At 47.1% G+C, this 23,076-nt stretch overlaps 1 protein-coding gene across 2 annotated transcripts in view; it reads right to left on the reverse strand.

Annotated features, from left to right (window-relative positions):
- The window catches only part of LOC149357780 (uncharacterized), a 78,178-nt gene that overhangs the window by 24,552 nt on the left and 30,550 nt on the right, over window positions 1-23,076 (reverse strand). Inside the window, exon 4 of one of the 2 annotated variants that reach the window (XR_016291888.1) lies at window positions 21,286-21,407. The exons of the other annotated variant lie outside the window; for it this stretch is intronic. The gene's annotated coding sequence lies outside the window, so the exon portion shown is untranslated. The remainder of the gene's footprint in view (window positions 1-21,285; window positions 21,408-23,076) is intronic. 2 annotated transcript variants of the gene reach the window in all.

Genomic DNA, 23,076 nt, shown 5'->3' on the forward strand with positions numbered 1-23,076 from the left:
AGCAAGCAACGAGAAACAATTGAACAACACAATTATGTATCGTGTTGTGATACGCTATGTTTGTTTGGGACGTAGCCTACTTCAGCAATTTCTTAGAACAGACATTGAGATCACGCCTTACACTATGAATTTCCACCTGTGATGAAAACCCCCGGTGTTCCGTGTGAAATTTTCCTGTTAATAGGCGTTTTTAGCGTACAGGAGACGTGCTGGCGGAGACGTTTACCGGTATACCGGACGCCTCCTGCGCACGACCAATGACATGGGTTGGGCCAGGCGGAGTCACAGCGCGGTCGCAGTCGGCCGCCGGTAAACCGGTATACGTCTCCACTAGCACTTGTTCGGTACACTAAAAACGTCTAATAAGACTGTTTAGCGTGTGGGAAAGCTGAGGGATGTTTGAGCACGCACAAACGCCGCGTTCACCGAGATCACTTTTCAGAGAATAGGGCATTTTAGCTCGGAATGTATATGCTGCGCAAGTTGAACCTCTTGAATTATTCCCTTATTTGAAGTATGAGCCTTCTGAATTTTTCATGCGTGCGTGGTGTAAGGGAGTGATGGGGGCGTGAGGGCGTATGCCGAGATCACTGAATTTGACGCGTTCAAGTCCGGCATAAGGAGCGTCAGGGAGGTTACTAAAGTTTCATACAGCCACAATAAAAAGAATCTTCGAAAATGGCCGAGTAGGCTAAGGCATCAGTAAACGAAGCTTCTCTGTTGCGCCGCACTGGCTCGAATCGTACTGGGAGTATGGCAGTTGTTTTCCTTACTGCGTGGGCCTGTACGTGTGCACACGCATGCACAATCTAGTGGGCGCACATACGGGCACGTACTGTTAAAATCTTTACAGACGGTTGCGATTTTCGTAATGCGAAGTTTGAGCGCAACTCTTCAGACGCCACCTGTGGTGGCGTGTGTATACATAACACGCCACCTGACAGGTGGCTTGTTACTCTGCTAGCTACCTACCGGGATCTTCCCGCGGCAGCCACCTTCCAGGTGGAGTTTAATTAGTTCTACTACTTACACAACTAGTTACGCTGACAACGCTGACTACGACAAGGCATGCAGGAAAAGGCGCATAAGTGCTGCGCTATATATTGCATCTTCAACCATCTTCACTTCCACCCCCCTCCCCCATCCGCCTGCAGCCGATGCAGCTGAGGTGCATTTTTGTGAACGCTTCACGTCTGCCGCCGCCAAAGTGTTTTACGAAAGAACGCCAACAAGCGTAAGCCTCTCGTCTCGGACACAAACTAGCCGGAGTGGGGGTCCACGCATAGCTTCCGCCCTCGCCGTTCGTTCATGCTCCCATGCTGCCCTCGCGGCAAAAGACGTACTACGTCTGCCGCTAAGGACGAGGACTGCACTGGTGAACACTCTCAAGGTTTCGTTACACTACGCATAAGTGCCGCCGAAAGTAGAAGATTAGGCAGCCGTCGCCGCAGCTCAGTTGGTAGAGCACCGGACGCGAAATTCGGAGGTCGTGGGTTCGGATCCCACCAGCGGCTGTGCTATTAATTTACGTTTAAAAATAATTTCTATTAAGCTGCCACTATTAAAAAAAATACATCCCCCGGGCTGCTTAGTTTCGGTTACTGGTGGCTTCCATCATGTGCGGCAACAAGAGGCAGATAGATTTAGGCCGCCGGTCAGAGAATTTAAGATACAGCAGTCCGAGAACAGCGTGACGAACCTGCCCACTAGCGAGTGGCATTTTTAATGCGAAAACATTGTTTGGCTATGTTCGCGGTTTCGTGTCATATGAAAGTGGACGCGAAAGATGTTCGCAGGCCTTGCAACGTTCCGTAAAGAGTTAGATGTAAAATAATGACTTTATGAGATAGAGGATGACAAAATGTCGCTGCGTGCTGAATTTGGTTGATGCGAAGTAATCGGTTAAGTCTGACGAAGGCTTGAAATAGATTAGAAGGTAATTGATCAACGTAATTAATCAAACAAGAGCTATGGTTCATATGGAGTAATTAGAGACAACAAGTCAAATAGCCGTCAAAAAAGCCATGGACGTCACATCAAAAGAGGCTCGGACGTCGAAATATTATGAAGAAAAAAAGACTTAAAGAAAGTAAACCAGGTTAAAAAGAGCTAATTGATGTGAAAGTAAAAAAAGATGATAAGAGTCCCGAGTGAAGCAAAAGAGGCAAAGAGTGCTAAGTGAAGCAAACAGAGGCAAACAGTCGCATGTGAAGCAAAGAGAGGCGATAGACAAGTGTGGAACAGGCGTCAATGCTTTCGCATTCCCCCAATGCGGGTTGCCGCAGTGATCTCTTTTTTTATATACAAGCAGAACAATTTCAACACATCGACAAAACACAAAATCATGTCACCGCAGTTACATTTCGTTTAGGTAACATCTGTCTAGCCGTAATCATTATCGCATGGCAGCGAGCGTATGTATTTTCGCATTACATCTTTGTGCCATCACTATTTATTTTTTTCAAAGTATCTCTAGGCTTCTATAAGCCAGCATTTCCTTGCTTATTTCCGTCGCGTGCAACAATGTTCGGATTCTTGAAAAAAACAGCAATTCATACTTCCTTTATTTTGCAATAATAGTATTAATATCAGAGGTTTAACGTCTCAAACCGACGCGGAATCCATCAGGAACGCTGTAGCCGAGGACTCCAGATTAACGTAGACTAGCTGGGGTTCCTCAGAGTGCACTCACATTTTGCACTTCGCCGCCGCGTTTTTGCATTTCGCCGCCATCATTATGGGGCCTCGCCACCGGTATTGAACCGGCGTCCTTGGTATCAGTAGCTGAGCCCCACAGCCACTAAGCCATCGTGAGGGGTCTTACTCAATGTATGCTGTATAAGGCAAGGAATGCCTCCGAAAGTAAATGTTGCACAACGCGCGCTGTTGCACCTATGTTTCACATAATTATAGTACACAACACAAAGAAAGGGAAGCCATTCTTACGCAGTGCTTTATGAGTTACAGCCCAACCAACAATTCGATTAAATGTGTACAGGGGCGATGGAAAGAAATGAGAACAGAGCGGGGCCTAGGTGCTCGGCTGTTCGCATTTCTTTTCACCACACTTTTACTTCGGTGGTAGGAAAAAGACGCTACAGTCGTCTGTGATGCATTCTCGTACGACTCTAATGTCTTTTTCTTACCGCCCAGGCAGAAGCGCGATCAAAAGAAATTTGAACAGCGAAGTGCGTAGGCGCCGCGTTGTTTGCGTTTCTTTCCACCGGGATAGTATACGTAAGCATGTGGAAAAATAGACACTGTTAAAAGCAAGATTTCACATCAGTGTGACGCAGAATGCTTCCGAATTACCGAAAACACATTGCAGAAGCGCCAGTTAGCTTTCTTCCTAGTCCCGAGACTTCTTTCAGTCAGTTTTGTTCTCGCATACACTGGATGCCATTTTCGCACTGCCTAGTGCAGACAGCTCTCGGTGGGTAAATTTACGCGCTGGCACGTCTCATTTTGTCTGAAAATAAAAAAAGTATGCCATGCTTAAAAAAAAAGTGCGGCCGTACCGAGTGCCAAAACTGTTCGGAACGGTTCCTTTCAATCGTTTCGGTTCGGTTCCGGCAAAAGTACGGGTTGGGTTCCGGTTTTGGGTTCAGGTTCGGTTCCGGTTCGATACCCTGCGAGAACGGCTTGGTGGAATCGATGTGATCGAGCCATTGCATTTTACAAGCGTTCGTTTCGGTCCCAGGGAAGGACACAAAGAAAAAATCCGTTCGTCTCACATTTACCAGTGCGCATCATAGGTGGAGGATTACCGGGAGGCGGCTCCAGATGGCGCAACGTTCCCGTCAACAGCGCGTAGTGGCAAACATGGTACGCGGCGGTGGCGGTAGCGGTACGCGCTGTGAACTCGCGCAGGTCGTCACTCCGTCGCAGTATCTCGCGCTCGAGTTCGGATAAGTCACGGTAGGCCGTTGATCAATGTTCTCTTCTCCGCCGTCGACCTGACGGTGAAGCATCGCTGGGCCAGCTGGGCGTCCGCAGGGTTGTTGTAACTATGGAAACGACGCTACTAGCCTTGGCAAGGAGTGAGAGGGAACAGGCAACTATGGTGTGCAAACTTCCGCGAAGGGCTCAGATAGGCTGTTTGGATTGGTCCCCTCCCAATGTCGTCATTGGGAAAGTGCAATGGGAATGGGAAACAACGCTAAAATCTAGTTGAGGCAACATTTTGTTTTCTTGTATTTTGAAATTTGTTTATCGAACAACTCCTGTTCCTATGGGCCGATTCCTGTCATTCTTCTTGAGTCAGCAGATACGTGAACAAAGAATCACCTGAAGCACAGTGGGCATTCCTTCAAGCAGTGTTTCAGAATCCTTTTAATCGCCCAGCCCCTCCTCTAATTTTACAATGCCTGCCGAGTACGGTCGATCCGGCTGTCAAAGACCCTCTCCTATCCTCCTTTCCTACTCTCCCCATCGGCTAGCCTTCGCGCCTGCTCTACTCCTGTGGGGGAGTGTGCCATCTGAGTGGCGCCTGACGAGAGAAAGGCGACAAAGAGAATTTCGTAGCGATAGCTACGTTACGCCAGGTTTTCACCTCTTCGCCGTCGCCGCAGATCGAGCTGAGGCCTTACTGTGACGTCACACCACGGCCCTCGATTTTCCAGCTCTCGGCTCTTCGCAGTTGCCGCGCGGCCACCGCTCCTGCCATTGGGCGTTCGCTGCGCCCTCAGTCAAGTTTTATGCGTTGGTTGACCACAATGTCTCTCCTTTCTTAGTCTAGTGGAAAACCACTAAGCTTAGTAACATGTCTAACTACAAGCGAAACCTAAGCGCAGCCAGGGGTCTGTAGCTGTCACTACTCGACAAGGCTTAACCAGAGCTAAACCACAGCCAATTTTTTGAAACGTTCTGTTTTTCTTCGTGAGGCGGCGCTCTGCATCTCTCATGACTCATGATCATAAGGCTGCCGACCAGGTATGGACGCGTCATAGAGCGCGGCGTTCGTGGCACTGCTCACTATGGCGCTGTTCATCATGGAGCAACTGCAGGCGCATGGTTTTAAAAAAGCCACAGAGAGTGTGGTACATCGGCGTTGGCATTGCGACGAAAGGCTGTGGTGGCTTGTTCGAATCATTTTGGTCTTTTAACGACAACGCTGAAACATACCGAAAGAGGCACTGAAACTGCTTTGGGGAAATATGTAATCAGATGGTATATGTAGTTAGTAAGAAGTTATGCTATGTTGGTTTGCGGTTCAGTCATGCTCAGTAAAATGGGAGAATGAAATACAGAAGGCATGGTAAAACTTACCCAGAAGGCATTTTTTGAAACGGCCAGGTAGCAATAGCTTTCAAGTCGTAGCTCTACTTTCGCCAGGATAAGCTGTCAGCGTTACGACAACTAGATTAAACTTTTTCTCCGTCCGTAGCATCCTGAAGCTATGATTGTTTTAAGAAGCGAAAAGTGAACTTCAATCGCAAATGCACGGCGCAGTAGCTGATGCCAAAGCATTTCGGACGTTCTGCCTGGAATTTAAGGAAATTTTGAATGGCTTGAAAAAAAAAACTTTTTTCAGGCCTTCTTTCATGAAAAATTGTAAATTTTGCTAAACACGGCAAAAACATAGAGTAAAAATGCTCCGAAGTTCAGGCTAGTATGCACATATAAATGTCATGTTTGTGAAACGAACTTTGTTTTTTCCACCGAGAAACAGAACATGAAAGCTGACCTATAAGCCAGTTGCTTTCGGACTCGGACTCACTGTCGCTGGATGCAGCACTACACGCAGCAGCATGGACTGAAGTTATGTCCACAGGTACGTTCGACTGTACAAGCACAAGCTTTCGAGCAAATTCTCCTGAAAGCCTGTAGCGAAGCTTTGTAGACAAGTTTGCGAAACGTGACCAGTTTCGTTCGCAGCTGGCGGATGATGGTGGTCATCCGACTCCGAAGGGGGGGGCTGGGGTTCTCTCGTTACCACTAGCCGGTAGGTGGCTCAAGTAGCACATGTTCTGTAAAGCTGGGCCTGTCGGAATAGTTGAGAACCGACAAGCGACTGCTGCTTATTCCGTGGATGAATGACGTCGCTTCTGCTTTGCTGACTGAAAGCTATGCCAACGCTAACATTGGGAGTGAACTCTTTGTTCAATGTCCGTACAGACAGCGGTACTTAGCAGAAATAAGCGATCGGTGTTTCTTTTTTTTTTGTGTCGCTTTCGGCGCTCATTTCCTTCTGGGTATTGCATATTCAGGAAGTCGTGAAAAACAGTGAACAATGGACAGATATCTCGTCAGGAAGGACAAACCTCCCGAAGAGAGCGACGAAAGGACACCCAGTTCACCCTGCGCGGGACCTTCAACGAGCTCGTCTCAACATACCGAGGTTTGCCTTAGCTGCCCAGGCTCGACATCTCTCACTGTAACCACTGCTAACGCACGCATGCAAACTGCTCGTGAGGATGCAGCCGCTTATTGCTAAAGCACAACAGGGCGACATTAACAACCAACCTGGAAAAAGGCGTGCGAATGGCTGTTTATGACGCGTCAGTGGAGAAGGTATTCTGTGGGACCTGTCGCGCTGCTTGTGCTATGAGCATATTTCGGCTAAATACTTCCAAGGATAAGGACTCTCAATTGATGTTTCTGAAGATTAGTTTTCGTAACTGCAAGAAAACTCTTATAAGATTTAAGAGTCATGATGGCTCCAATCTGCATAATGCAGCCATGAGCGGACCCGCAGCTATCAAAGCGGGGGTGAACGTAGCATCTGCTTGTGTAATTGGGAAGCAAAAGGATATGAAACACGCAAGGAAAGCACTGATAGCGACATCATCTTGATTGCAGTACTTTGCGTGCCATGGAATTGCAGTGCATGGTTAAGATGATGCAGAGTGCAATCTAAGAGAGCCTCTAGAACTTCACGCCAATGATATTCCAGAACCGCAATGCTCTGGGGTGTCAGAAGCTGCTGCGAAGGGAAAGGCTGAGGCTTTTTCGAGGTCTGGAAATGTGGCACATGCTATTCGTCACGCCTGAGAGGGGCGGGAGGCGGCAAGGAGCGAGACGAAGTCAATATACCTGTCATTCTTAGTGCTATCCTTGCGAGACTTGAGAAACTTGAACATCTTCCAGAAAACGTTGACAGTATTGACAAGTCGATCAATATAATGTCAGGGAAATATGATGAAGTGTTAAAAACAATGGCCAGACAAGAGGCAGAGATTAAGGAACTTCGAAAGCGAGTTGTTGTCCTTGAAAGTTGTAGCAACATTGAGGAAGTGAATCATCTGAAGGTCACTGTGAACGATTTGGAGTGGAGGAGTAGACGACAAAATTTGGTATTCCATGGCATTTCGGAGTAAGATGGCGAGAATTTGCTTGAAAAAGTTAAAGATGTGGCCCACTCAATTGAGCTTCCTGAGCTGTGTGAGGGCGATGTGGATGCCGTACACAGGCTTCCCGCGAAACAAGGCAAAGTTCCAGGTGTGCTAGTTCGTTTCCTTCCCAGAAGCTCAGAGATCAATGGTTTTTGAAAGGCAAATCACTCAGAACGTCTGACTCTGAGGTCTCTATCATAGAAAACCTGACTCGGTTGAACAGAACGCTTCTCGATTCTGCGAAGAAATGGGCTGATGCGAATGCCTACAAGTATACCTGGCACCGGAACAACAAAGTGCTTGTACGAAAGGCGAACGGGGAACTGGCACACGTGATTCGATGCGATGACGATTTGAGGAAGCTGTTGGAGTGAGTCACTGCTCTTGATTGTAATCAGTTCCTTCTATATGGGTGATACCTCTCTCCGAATGATAATAATAATGAGGTTCAGGGTCAGCCTAACCATTTTTCAGTGCTATGTTTGAATATTCAGCCTGTTCGCGATAAACATGACATGTTACGTGCATTCCTTGAACAGATTAAATTCATGTTCTCTGTGGTAATGCTTACTGAGACATGGGTCAAAGACAAAGTTGATTATCCTGAGCTACTCAACTACCAGTCTTACTTCCTAAACAGAACAAGCAGAAGAGGTGGAGGCGTTTCTTCGTTTGTGCTTGATAGTGTTAAGTGTGAAAGGGTTGATGAGATTACTTCGGTTGCACCTGATTATGAGGTGCTCTCAGTTTGTAGCAATAAGTCCCTCTTCACTGTTGTGTATCGCCCCCCAAATGGTTGTGTTGAGAACATTTTCAATATATGGAGCATGTTTTTCAATTTGCCACTGAATATAATTACACTGCATATATAGGTGGTGATTTCAATGCCGATATGCATGAAAATACACCCAGAAAGTCACGACTATTATTACTAATGGAATCATATTGTCTTGTAAACGTTGTGGCATTACCTACACGCATAACACCCACTACGGCAACACTTCTTGATTTGCTGATTACAAATAACGCAACTAATGTGCTCTCAACTGGGGTTATTAATTATGCTATTAGTGACCACCTGCCTGTTTACATCGTATGTAATAGTGTGCCTGTATTAAAATCAAACTGTAAACAAACAAATGTAAAAATACAGCAGATCACCTCAACGACGTTAGAAACATTTCGACGCAAAATAATGAACTTCAACTGGGAACCAGTTTTTGCTGCATTGACTGCTGACATAGCGTTTAGTTGTTTTCTGAAGATATTCGCTTGTATATATCGTAACAGTTTTCCGTACAAAGATGTAAAGAAACCAAAACGAGCTCGTAAAGCCTGGATTACCTCGAGTATTCTTCGAATGATTGCCAGGAAAAATTCCCTCGATCAGAAATTCTTACAAAGTCGCAGTCCAGAATCGTAAGCGACGTTCAAGAGGTACCGAAACAACCTGAACTTAATTTTAAGAAAAGCGAGGAATGCTTATCACCTTAACATGTTCGCTGGTTTGACGGATCAAAAAAAGTTTGGAATAGGTTGAATCGAGTCTTGAACCCTAACTCTACAAATGCAACTGACAGTGTTACAATGGAAGGCATTAGTTATAGCGGACTCGCACTCGCAAATAAGTTTAATAGCTATTTCAGTGGACTTGTTGATAGTGAACACAACAATATGTCATTGGATTACATTACTAATCATACAAGTAACAGTATTTTTATAACATTGTTTGATTGAAGCAGCGCAAGGCCAAAAGCCAAAGAGAGCAGAGAAAGACACGGACAACACAGCGCTGATCCTTCTCTACTCTCTTCTTTGGCTTTCGGCCTTGCGCTGCTTCAATCAAACAATGAATAACCAACTCGCCCATCAGCTCGTGCTTTTATAACATGTTGGGACGAAATTGAGGTGCTTAATATATATAAAGGCATGAACAATACAAACAGTGAAGATGCTTTTGGACTGAAAATGAAACCTGTTATGTACGTCTTGGACATTATCTTCCCAATTTTAACTTATATTTATAACTTGTCTTTGACTACCGGCATTTTCCCTTCGGACATGAAAATAGCAAAAGTAGTTGTTCTCTATAAAGGTGGTTCGAAAAACGATCTTGGTAATTATAGACCAGTGTCAATATTGCCTATTTTTTTTCTAAGGGCTTGGAAAAAGCAATTCATTTACGACTTCCCAATTTTCTTGAAAAATACAACGTGATAACTCCAAGACAGTTTGGATTTAGACCTAAGTCCTCTACTGAAATGGCTCTCCTGAAGCAAAAAGAAATAATCCTAAATAACATTGAATGTAAACAAATAACCCTTGGAATATACATAGACTTCTCCAAAGCCTTCGATAGGATTCATCACGAAACTCTTCTGAAACTTTCTGCATACGGTGTCCGGAACAAGGCACTATCTCTTATCACCAGCTATTTAACTGACCGATATCAGTACGTTTCTATAGATAATCATCGCTCTACTTATAATAAAATAAAGCATGGGGTACCTCAAGAAAGTATCCTTGGTCCCTTATTATTTAATGTATATATTAATGATTTAGTATAGATTGACTCCGAAACAGAATACGTAATTTACGCTGAAGACACTAATTTATTTCTGTCCGGCACCAGCGCGAATGATATAGTAGAAAAGGCTAACAGCGTGTTGATTAAACTTAACTCATGGTCTGAAAAAAATTCCCTACTAATAAACACACGTAAAACAAAGGCGATATTTTTAGAGCTAAAAATGTCAAATGGGCTGTACATACAGATTTAGTATTGGGTGGTAATATGATAGAAATAACTAATGTCATAAAAACACTTGGCGTTCACTTCAATGAATTTATGTTATAGGACTACCACATCGAGCAAATGGAGAGTAAGCTAGCTGGCGTTGTCGGCATACTCAGAAGGTTAAAGTGCATGATACCTACTAGGACAAAACTTGTTATGTATCATGCCCGCTTTGACTCTCATGTTAAATATTGTCATTTGGTTTGGGGTACAACGACGCAAACTAATATTCAGAAGGTTTTAGCATTACAAAAATATGCAGTCAGAGTTATTGCGGGTGCTACATACTTAGCACATACGAGTGCTCTATTTGCAAAATACCGCATTATGGATGCAAGGGTTATTCATCAGTACCGTGTAATTCAGCAGTACAAATCTCAGGTACATAGTGACGCCACATTTTTTGCTCACCTTGCGAATCTACAGGGAAAATACCGCAGTTCACAACACACGACACTACGAATATTGGTATGTATCTTGTCCACGCACAAATTACGGTTTTCAAACTCTCAGGTATGTGTTACTGTCTTTCCTCAATAGAAACACTTTCACTAATCTATCCATTCTTTCCGTTTCATATAACGCTGTCGGAAATATGTTCTTACAAAAGAACGAATGATATTCAACTCTATAATAAACAAAGTATCCATGTGCTGTCATTAAACTATCATTTGCGTGGATGTAACAGTACAGAGACTATTCTGGTGATCTGTTATGAAGATATTGTACATATTTGTTATTTCATGCATTCTCTTGTTATTGTTTTACTGCTGTCTGTCATCGCTGTGCCAAGCCGCTACGGGAGATGGGAGCTTTGTCAGGCTTTTTTTCCTTTCTCCTCAGCCATTGTACATGACTGAAATAAATGCACTGAACTGAACTGAACTGAAATGTTTCCTCAAGCAGATTTCGACAAGCGAGAGGTGTGCTCCAAGGTGCGGTCCTGTCCCCTCTACTTTTAAACATCTTACTAAGGAGTATTCCCTGCAGTTATAAGGTTTCAACCTATGTATATGCAGTTGACATCGCGTTTTTTGCCTCCGAGCGTGACATATACTCTCTGTGCTAGTCTTTACAGTCTTACCTCAATGTCCTAGACCAATGTTTAGGGAACATTAACCTGTCCCTTAATGTCACTAAATGTTCTTTATTGGTTATTCCGCTCCCTTATCTAGTTAATATCTCCTTTGTTTAGCGGCGCCATCTTATTCGTCAAGTGCAAAGTATAAAACACATCGGAGTAATTTATCATCGTTCACTTTCCTAGTGGGCGCATAAAGATCACATTGCGAAAGGAGTCCGAGCAGTCGGTATGCTGCTCAGGCTGAGCAACGTTCGTTCCGGCATGAGAAGGCACTCGCTTCTGGTGGGTTATAGAATGTATTTCCGCCCAGTACTGGAGTTCGGCTGTGTCTTATTCTCTGTGCCGCCTGCGTATAAACTTCGCCGCCTTCTTATCTTGGAGCGGGAGGGGTTGCGCCTCTGTCCAGGTCTTCCAAAATTTGTCGCTAATTCCGTTTTGTACCTGGAAGCACGTATATTCCATCCTTGCATTCAAGATTTTGGCTCTGAACAGTCCAAACCTTTGTAAAAATGTGCGATTTGTCGCTTCATGCCCCAAATTTGATATTTCTTCGTAAGCCTAGGCCATTTTTCAACGATAGTTGGTCTCGTTTCGATACTCCACGGATTTGTGCAATCTCTCCTTAACGACTTAAATGTATGCACTTCGGACATACTTCCGGTGTGCACCAATTCTACGTCTATTCAGATTGTCTTTGATGACATGTTTCCAAAACATGCAAAATTAATTCCTTTCCATTTGCTCAGTGGTTTATTACAGGATTACTTGATGCGCTTTAACTCTCATGTACTCATTGTGGCAGACGCCTCACAGTAGGAACAAAAGGCGGGTTGTTGGCATTTTTTCTCTCTTCCTTGACCGATCGTCCTCAGTCCACCTTCTTGATTACATGCGCATTTATTTGGCCGAATTTTACGGTTCGTAAGCCCTTGCTTTCAGGGCGGCTACCGTTGCAGTGAACAGAAGCAAACGGGTTGCGCTCGGCCACAGTGCGAAAATACATGACACACAACTCAAACCAGGCGACAACGATAGCGCGCAAAAAGGGCAACGCGGCCTATTCACGGCCACACAATATTGAGCCTGGTAAGCAAATGGGACAAGAAGATGATGAGTGTGGATGAATCGTGTTCGCTTCTGCGGCTCTTCCCGGCACAGGACACTTTATTTTGGAACGGTACTTCTTAATCCTTGCGCAACACATGCCCTTCAACGCTAGCATTTTTTTTCAACCGTTACCACAAACACCACTGAACGCACAATTTATTTAGAACATAAAAACGCCGTAAATTCAGCGAATAAATCCTAATTTTACAGGAAACAGTAGTTGGTAACAATGGGCCATGGTCGATAGAGTCGTGCATTACTCTGGTGGCCAATCACAATAGTAAACGAAAACAGTTCTTTTTATGTTTGCCTATATCAAACAAACAAGAGGCATCAATATTCTGGAGCTGATAATTTCATCTGGTGGTGCGCCTTTTGTTCAGCTTTAAAGAACCTTCAACAGTCCACTACCTTTACTCATGACGAATTTCCGTGTGGCGGTCAGTAGAGATCTTAATTTGTATCCAAATGCGGCCACATCGTGAGAACCGCTATTCACGTCGGAGTGCTTTATCCTGATATTTCGCCAAAGAGACTCAAAGCACAACAGAAAGCATGAATACACCTTCACGCTCTGAGGGGTGATGACTCATAATTGTGTGGTAATGAAAATGCAGCACTAACTGCCTATGCGTCAGAAGTTCATGCAGAAGTTCAGAGTGCGCGTGTGCAAATGACTACCATCGTGCCACACCCACAAGACGTTTTTTTTTTTTTTTGCCGCTAGCTAGCCTTTCAGCCTGACACCACAGCGAACTTCGGAAAGCACATTTTGGTGAAATTGTCATACTTGTTGAACATCAAGCCGTCAAAAAATTTTGTTCGGGTGTTAACAATAGTCTGAGAGCTAGAGTAATAATGTTTCTAGGAAGGACTCTTTAAATATTCCTGTTTCAAGCGCGAAGTACTTTGGCCAGAGCGCTAATTCAATAAGTTTGCACTGCTAGGGTTCAGACTGTTCTCAAATGAATTAAGCTGTCGTTCGGTATAAACGTGGTGGCGCAAACATTATGCGTTTTACAAAAGTTACAACTCCGTAGATTCCTTTCACTACCACCATCATCAGCTTAACTTCGTGCGCTGAAGGGACTCTCCCATAGCCTTCCATTAACCACCTGCTATGCCAACTACGGCCATCTTACCGCGCGGACTTCCTAATCTCAACACCCAACCTCGCACTCCACAGCCCCTCGCCACGCCTGCCCTCTCTTGGATTCCACTCCGTCATTTAAGGACCATCGGTTACCTTGCCTTCGCAACGCATGGCCTGACTTGCCCATTTCTTCTTTTTTAGATATCGACTAGGATATCACTAACTAGCGTTAGTTCCCTAATCCACTTTGTACTTTTCCTTTTTAACCTTACAACTATTGTTGCGCTCCTCAACGCGACGTGCGTCAGTGGAACCTGCACGAGTTCCCCTTCGAATGCGTCGGCGGCGGTCAAGGGTAGACGCAAGCAACTGGGCCAGCCGCACATTCCGGCGAACGTCGCTGCGACTCGGGTTTACTCGAGAGCGGATGTTGCGGTGCGCGCCTTCCAGTTCGTCTGGGCCGGCAGCGCTTCCCGCGAACCTTGGAGCGTCGGCGGCGTCGGCACGCATGGCTCAAGTGGTTACTCAACTTGACTTCTATCATCTTTTCTGCCATAGTTCGCTGCGCTGTACTCAACTCATTGTTTTGGTTTATATGGGGTTTAACGTCCCAAAGCGGTTCAGTCTACGAGGGACGCCAGTGAAGGTTTCCGGAACTTTCGACCAACTGGGGATCTAACGTTCGCTGCCATCGCACAGTAAATGGGCCTCTAGAGATTCGCCTTCATCGAAATTCGACCGCCAAAGCCGGGATCGAACGCCCGTCGTTCGGGTTAGCAGACGAGCGCAATAACCACTGAGCCATCGCGACAGCTCTCCTCAACTCAATTTGGTCTTTCCATTAGCTTCCAAGTTGTGAGAACAGGTATAACTGCTGCGTACTTTGTTATACAAAACTTTACTTTATGCAAGTGTAAAAAATAGGAAGGTGATAGTGATACAGGATTCTACCCTTTTCAACGTGGAGACTCCGAATGAACTATGAAGGTTCCATGGGCTCGTCTAAACTCCACGCATACATGCAAAAAGTTCTGCTCGCCCCTCCACTCAGCTGCAAAGCGTAGTGCACCGCCGAGCCGGAATGAAAGGCGAACGTCCCAGCGCGTAGCTTTCGGCACGAGTATTCGCCATCCAGCCTCCGAGCATAGCCTCGTTGTCGCCCGCTGTATTAGCGCGTCGGCTGCGAGCCGCTTGTCGCCGTCTTAACTAGTTCGTCGGTTCAGCGCACGACGCGTTTTCGAGTGCACAAGGACCCTTGCGCTGTCGATGGGGCCGAGAAACCTTTCTGCTGGTTGCACAAAGCGTGGCTTAATTTACTTTTGCACTGAAATAACTAAAAAGCGGGAGAATTTTCGCTAGTCTAGTGGGGCTTCTACCTAGCTCCTTAGCGGTCCCCAGTCTGCCCCTCTCAAGGCGTGGAAACATGGCGGCGCTTAGCGAAGCGAGAGTCATCCGTTCCACAACCGATACGCCTTCGGTCGCTGCGTGTAACGCTAACAAAGAAAGAGCGATGCGTAAGGCTCTCTATGCATGTCACTTTGTTCGCGAGGTCAACTACGGCCGTCGTGGAAACGTAATCACTGATGAAGCGGAATATTCAAATATGGGCGCTCTTCAAACAGACGTTCAGGACTGACTGCCACTCCTGTCGTGAAATTTGATTTGCCTGGGTGGCTCCGTGCATGACTCTGACCGTAAACGAAACAGGAACTGCCAGGCATGAATATAGCAGTAATCGTACTCAGGATCTCTGGAATGGGAACTGAGCGCGCATCTCACTGGTTGACCGCTGCGTACAATTCGGTGTAGAAAAGAAAATCCTATAGGATACGAAGCCGGTATGTTGTTTGGGTATAGTCCGCTCGAATTTTTATGATAATCTTTGCTGTGTAGAGCATAACATGGTAATTTTGCTGTCATCTCCTTTTTCGATGGGCTGATGTAAGCTTCGAAGCAGAAGTGCAACGGTTCAAATGGCGTTCTTTGCCACAAATTAAGCACTCACAGACCGCGACATAATACAAGCTTTAAAATACACGCAAAGAACATCGAGCAGAAAAACACAGGACAGACGCGCGACGCTCTTTCTGCTCGCTGTCTTTGTGTGTGTTTTAGCACTAGTAATATGTCGCAGTCTGTGAATCAAAAGCATCAACTAGCCAGACTTTATTCTTAAATAAACCATTTCGCAAACACGAATCGATGATTCTTTTTCTTTTTTTTTGCGCATAAGTTGATCTTATTTGCAGTAACTCGCTGCTGCACATTGCGACCTTTTCGAAACAGAGATCTCATTCCGCGTTTCCCTTTCCTTTTTTTGTTACTGGTGCACTAGCGACCGGAAAATTGTCTGTTTGCCACTGTCAGTATTTGCTAAGTTCTGCGATGTTGACAAAAGATGTAAGCTCGTTAACTTTTAGCAATGAAAGGAAATTACCTACTTCCTTAAGCCGCCGCGGTGGCTCAGTGGCTATGGTGCTCAGCTGCTGGCCCGAAAGACGCGGGTTCGATCCCGGCCGCGGCGGCTGAATTTCTTTGGAGGAGAAATTCGAGGCCCGTGTACTGTGCGATGTCAGTGCACGTTAAAGAACCCCAGGTGGTCGAAATTTCCGGAGCCCTCCACTACGGCGTCTCTCATAGCCTTAGTCGCTTTGGGACGTTAAACCCCATAAACCAACCAACCTACTTCCTTAACGTTGACTCTTTCAACCCCACATGTCAACACAACTGAACAGCACTTCCCACGGTGGCTCAGTGGCTTTGTCGTTCGGCTGCTGATCCCAAGGTCACGGGCTCTATCCGTGCCGCGCCGATTGTATTTTGATGGACGCAAAATACAAACACGCCCGTGTACTGTGCGTTGTCAGTGCTGTCATGACTGAACTTGAGGCCCGCGTGACTGGCCGGGCGCCAGTCACGCCGGCCAGTGACGACTAGATTTAGGCGTAATCGCATTCTGAGAATCTATTTTCAGTGTTTTTGTTCAATTTTAAGGTTTTGCTTCAGTATCCCTTTAAAGAGAGCGCGGCCGAGAGCGACGGACATTCTGCTCGACGACCACCGAACACGCCAGTTGCTACGCAGGGTGCAGGGAGTGAAAGTCCTGGGAGTAGTATTCCTCGCCAGCGGAGAAGTAGCCCGCGAAACATGGACTAACCTCCGCACGAATGCTGAGAAACGCCTCTCGGTGGCGTCAACTTTTCGGATTTCAATAGCAGAGCGCAGCTATATAGAGAAGTCCACAGTCCTAGCCGCATGTTTTTTTGTCGCCCGCGTCGCAAATCCGCCGCGTACGTTTGCTCGCAGGCTAACCATGGCCTGTGGCTCTTTCGTTTGGGCGGAGAAAACCGAACTTGTGTCACGGTTGTTTATGCGCCTTCCATCCTACATGGGTGGGTTCAGTATACCTTGCATCCGCACCATGTGTAATGTGCTCGCCTTGCGAGGAGTACGATATCTTGTACGCAATCGTGACTATCCAGGGAGAACACTCCTCGCATACTTTCTGGGTACAGCGCGTAACGTGCTTTTTACACAACACATGGTTGGGCCTGCAGCCGAGCAGCCGCCGGAATTTTTCGTTAACGTGCATCGCACACTGGCGTCGTTGACTGCCAGCGTGCCCGATCTGGATGTTGATGAAACCACGCCCTCCAGGATGTGTGAAGCACTAACGGTCGCTGAGCTGACCCGCGAACAACTCCAGAAAACGAGACGGGCACGCTGGCGCCAACTGACCTCAGCTGCGCTTCCTGCAGATGTCAGGGACTTTGGCTGGCTGCTAGGCTGGCGGGTCCTGCCCACAAGAGGCCGCCTTGCGGCGTGGGGCGTGGCGGCCTCCGGCCGATGCCCGCAGTGCGATGTCCTTGAAACTTCGCAGCACGCAATGTTTGAGTGAGTAGCTGCGCGCATCTTTTGGATATTAGTGTCTCGCATGTTTTTCATCCGCCTGGAAGCGCGCAGTAGTTCACCCGAAGTGTTTAAAAATATGCTCTTGTGTGTCGGCATGTTCGTTTTGTTTCGTTTGTTTTATGGGGTTTAACGTCCCAAAGCGACTGAGGCTATGAGAGACGCCGTAGTGAAGGGCTCCGGAAATTTCGACCACCTGGGGTTCTTTAACGTGCACGGACATCGCACAGTACACGGGCCTCTAGAATTTCTCCCACTAAGAAATTCTAGCCGCCGCGGCCGGGATCGAACCCGCGTCTTTTGGGTCAGCAGCCGAGCACCATAACCACTGAGCCACCGCGGCGGCGCATGTTCGTTTTGTGGCGGCAGCGTGGAGTGGCTTCCTTAAATGGGCGTGCGCAAAGAACAATGTTTCCAATGTTGCAGCGCCTCCGCACGCGCCTCTTTGAACAAGAATGCGTGGACGCTCTGTCAATGAGCGAGGCTGAGTTTTTGCGCAAATGGTCGACATACTTCATCGTCCTGCGCGGTGGTCGAGTGTCGGCTTTCTTACTGCCTTACTGACGTGCGCAGTGCAGCGGCACTGCGCATGTGCTTGAAAGATCAGAACTTTGAGTTCAGCAGTTTTGCTTTGTATTTTTGTATTTTTTGTTGACATTAGAAAAAATAAATTTCTCTTTCCACGCCACCACCAAGTCATTCTGTTCATTGTAGGCGCAAGTCAGCCCAAACAAAAAGTTTCGTTTGGAAGCTATTCTCTCTGTTTCCCTCTCGCCGGACTGCAGTCAGCACTGCTTGAAAATATTGCACTTCATCATGCTGATAATATGTTACAGTTGTACTCAGCGAGGCTCTGGCTCCTACAGTAGAGTCAGCAGGCAGTTTTTTGTATGTAAAGCGTAAGCCGCGAATGATTCAGTGTTAGTCGTTGACGGCAATGAAACGACACAGTCGGCAATGAACATCCGAATCGTGGGAAAAATACGAAATATTTTGCACTTTTCTCGTAACGACAAATTTTTCTGTTGTTTTGTAGTATTTTGTGTTAACTTTTCTGCAGTAACTACACAAAGCTGTTGTGTAAAAAGTTTTTGGTCCAAAACATTTCAAAAACCTTTCAATTGGGTTTGCAGACTGGTGACACTCAGAATCTGAGCAAGAAATACCGCAAAGCGGTTAAAAGCCCTGTCACCGTGCCGTAAGAAACCACTGGTGTGGTTTTTACAGACTGGACATCGGTCCAGACCGCGCAAAAGCCGTTCTCATAATTTTTCTTTTCCCTCCTTGCACTGCGTCCTAAACAATAGCATCACTGGCCATTAGTACCTGGAGGATAGCGTTCTGAACACGCATGTTAAACGCTCGGCAAGAAATTACAGGATTGCACTTAAGTCTGCTTAAAAGCGGAAATGCGAAAGCCATTCCCTTTCCTCGCTTTCACCCTTTATTTTTCTCTTTATTTATATCTTTACTTTCCTTTCTAGTTTTTTGTTATTTTTATTTTTATATTTCCTTTTTGTTTATTATCACCATTTATTCATATTTATTTTTTTATTTTGGGGGTCTTCAATTTCATTACTTATATCTTGCTTATCAACTGCTGCTTACTCAACTTTCACAATCTATCTATCACACAACTTGCGATTGACAGTTCGGGCGGAAAACTTCCGTCCACAGGCTTCTGTCTGCAACTTCCGTCCACGTCAATCATGAGCCAAGAAACGCTTACGCCTTAATACACGTGTTGCTGTCCACCGCGAACCACGTGGAAAGGTGCCGGTTCATAAAACGCGCAAACTGCGGTTGTATTTCAATTTCTAAAACTTGCTCTTCCGTCGCGGGCGGACAGGCGACATTGCGGTCAAGCTGCCATCGCATTTACGAATGGGGTACCGGGTTAATAACACAAGCACACGCGCACACAGGCAAGCACACACTGGCGCACACGCACTCAGGCACACACACACATGCACATGCACACGCGCACAAACACACGCGCACGCACGCACACACACGAACGAACATACTCACGCACACGCGCACACACACACAGGCGTGCACACACACGCGCACAAAGAAGCGCGGACATGAGTGCACTTCGGACTTTTCTTTTCTTGCGCGTCGGTGAGTATGAGTTGGGGAAGAAAGAGGAGAAGCACCATTTTTCATCGCCAATATCTACGGACATAATACGTCCTGAGTTACCGCTGATGTGACGTAGAACGTCATCGAACGGCGAGGGTGGAAGCTGTCTGAGAACTCTCTTAAGCTTCTTATGACGTCAAGGCAGCCAGAACCGACGCCCTCGCTAAGAAATTAAGCAAACAAGCGAGGGGAATGAGGGGCTCGTTATAAATATGAGAGAAGCCAACAGCCACAGAAACTAAGGGACACAGGGGATCTTTTTAATTATTTATTTTATTTTGTGGTGTGCTTCAATTTAGAATATTACTGAATATGTTATCGCTTAAAGCTTATTGAATAAAAAAGCAGAAGAAAAAACAACCACATGCCGCCGGTGGGGACCGAACCCACGACCACCGAAATACGCGTCCGGTGCTCTACCTCTGAGCTACGGCAACGGCCGTCAAATCTTCTGCTTTCGGGGTTGGTTGAGGTCGTGGGTTCGGTTCCTACCGGCGGCATGTGGTTGTTTTTTCTTCTCCTTTTCTAATCAATTAGCTTTAAGCGATAACATATTCAGTAAAATTCGTAATTGATCAACACCACAAAATAAAATAAATAATTTGAAAAATCACCTGTGTCCCCTTGGTTTCTGTAGCTCTTGGCTTCTCTCAAATATAAGTGACCTTATTTGTTAGCAATTAAAATGGCGGGTCTGCAGGGTCAATTCGGCCTCTCCAGCTGGCCGGCAGTTGTAGTCTGTCGGCGACATCTACACTGTCGTCGTCGCCCTGGACTGCACGCCGGAGTCCCAACTGACGGGAACAGTTTCCCATTGTTCTGAGGAGATCTAACTAGATCTATAGCGGAGGCGGATCCTCCGAACAGTCCCAGATTATGTGGTCCAAAGTGGCAGGCTCGCCGCATAACTGACATAACGCGCTTTTCCTTACCTCAATAACTATCGTTTCATGGTCGCTATAACTGTCCAGATGGGAATAGTTTATTACCACGATGAAGAATAGCTGCTATTATTAGTTTCACGCGCTCGCACCTTGCAGGACCGTACGATGCACGGCCTGAACTTTGCGAAGTGGAAGCGGGCTACAGGGCGAGTTGCGGCGCGGATAGCCGTCGCCCAAGAGCGCCTGCGGAGAGATAGGCTTCCCGCTGTTGTGACCGTACTTCTAGCCACGTGGGCCAGACCAGTAGCAACCATGAATATTCATCGAGGCCGACAACCCCGCGACGACCATGGGAAGTGGGATGCTTGGAATGCCCCTCCGAGCCTCAGCGGATTAGTGTAGCAAGAATGCCAGGGGCCATTGTCAGAAATAACCCCAGCGAAATTCCTTGATCGGAGGTATTGTCCGGGCGACCACAGAGGAGGCTACGGGCCGGCGCCGGTCACGCTGGCGGATAATTGAAGAATTCTGTGGCCCCGACTCGCGTTCTGGGAAATCGGCGGGGAAGCAAGTTTATTCACCTGCTGGAGGACTTCGGGAGATTCCTTTCCCGCAGGGCTGGATGAGGCGGCAACTCCCCCTCTCATCGAACGAACTGCGAGAGAGAGTGGAAAAGCTCGCACCTGCCCAGCCGTGGGCGGTAACAAGAACGTCCCCTTCGGTCCATCGGATTGGACAGTGCTCGTCGACCATTATTCCCCAGCCAGGGATCTGGGGAAACCGGACGATATTTAACTCGGCCGTGAGTGTGGCCAAAAGAAGCCTGCTAGCTCCAGTCGACAACGGTTGACGAAGACGTTGCCCTTCCACTGAGAGCCATTCTCAGTCCTGCTTTGTAAATAATGTAAATAAGTGTATAAAGTTTTCGTTACCTTCCTCTAAACCCAGTCTCCCATACTCCTCGTCCAATCACCGGTCACCGGCCATGCTACCCGGGTCGCAACACCGCCAAACAACCCACCGAGGGCCGTGCACGCTGGTCTCCGATGTCCACCTGCGGCGGTTCACAGACAGCGAGTATAAGGAACTCCAGCTAGGGCAGCCTGGAGCGCACCGACAACCGTTAGTACCGCTTCGGCGCAGCATACGAGGTGGGTCACAGACTTCGTTGCACCGACCGCGGCACGGCGCTGCGTTGACGAGTCCAGTATTCTTCGACGCCATGACCGACGGTATATCGAAATAATTCTTAGCGATTCAAAGGTGGCCCTTTGCCATTTTGCGAGGGGACACATCTGTGCCACATCCAATAAAACTTCAAAAACGTTACCGAAAACAGGAGCGAAGAGGACCTAGTCTGGGCCCCGGCCAATGAGGGCGATCCAGGTAAAGAAGCCGCTCACCGCTGCGCTCGAGGTTTTGTCAGCCGAGTAGGTGAGGAGGCTTCTGACACGGGAGCGCACCGAAGTGAGGCCCTGGGCTCGTATCAGGCCATAACGCAATGCTACAGATAGCTATGAGTGCGCTGGCCTCCTCCGCACGATTCACTCAGCAGAGAACAGGCTACCACGTGGCGATGGCTGGAGGCGCGGTCGCAGCCGGACCCGTGGACATACTACAACATATTCCCCGATCTGGTAAACCCGTTATGTCAGTTATGCGGCGAGCCTGCCACTTAATCTGGGACCACATCATCTGGGACTGTTCGGAGGATCCGCCTCCGCTATAGATCTAGTTAGATCTCCTGGGAACAATGGGAAGCTGTTCCTGTCAGTTCGGACTCCAGTGTGCAGTCCAGGGCGACGACGACAGTGTAGAGGTCGCCGACAGACTGCAAGTGCCGGCCAGCTGGAGAGGCCGAATTGGCCCAGCAGACCCACCATTTTATTTGCTAACAAATAAAGTTGTTGCTATATGTATATATATCAAGCCAAGCTGTCGCTACTACAGCTATCTCTCATTTTGCAGTAAACGAGTGCCAAGGCGTTTTATGAGTCGGGTGGCAAGTTGGTTTACTGGAGCGGCGTTCGTTTTGAAAGGGTAACATAGCGCGAGGTGGTACAGTGGACGGGGTACAGCGCTTGTATCTTCGTCCTTCGTCGACCCTCCCCGTTTGAGCTGTGTGGTTCCTTCAAAATGAGGTTTAATAAGTGATGCGCTGTTCTTGCTGTGTACGTTGTTGAGGGCTCGACCCCGTGCGGCTTATGTGTCGAGAACGATGCATGCTTAATCGCGTCGAAAGAGACAGGCTTGTAATGCCAACAGAATGTACCTCTTTGTTCAGCTGTTTTGCCGTTTCACTTTGTTATTTCGGCATCAATCTGTAAATCGCGCCCACAAATCACGGAGTTTTTGCACAGTTGCTGCCTTCCGATGCCGCATGCGCGATGAAACAGCGCACTGGTACACGTTGGTTCAGCACCGCTCACACGTAACATCACATTTGTTCCGCGGACTTTGTGAGTGCGAAGCTTATATGCTCACAGAAATGGACTGCAGGCATAATAAGAACCAACATAAATGTGTGCAGTAGCACGCTCGGTTTCGCAAGCTGAAAGTATGCACTGCCTCATGAGTGGGTTTTGTCCCAGTGCACGGAGCACAGATGCCCTATACATTACCATGCTTATCAGTCGACTAGCAGTCTTTTATGCGAAGCATATTAACGTAGGTTTCGGGCCTTCGCGGGACGCCCGGCGGTGGCCACCATTGACCTTGAAGTG

The sequence above is a fragment of the Amblyomma mixtum genome, chromosome 3, assembly GCF_055824585.1.
Source record: "Amblyomma mixtum isolate Tamu chromosome 3, ASM5582458v1, whole genome shotgun sequence".
NCBI classification, from domain to species: domain Eukaryota; kingdom Metazoa; phylum Arthropoda; class Arachnida; order Ixodida; family Ixodidae; genus Amblyomma; species Amblyomma mixtum.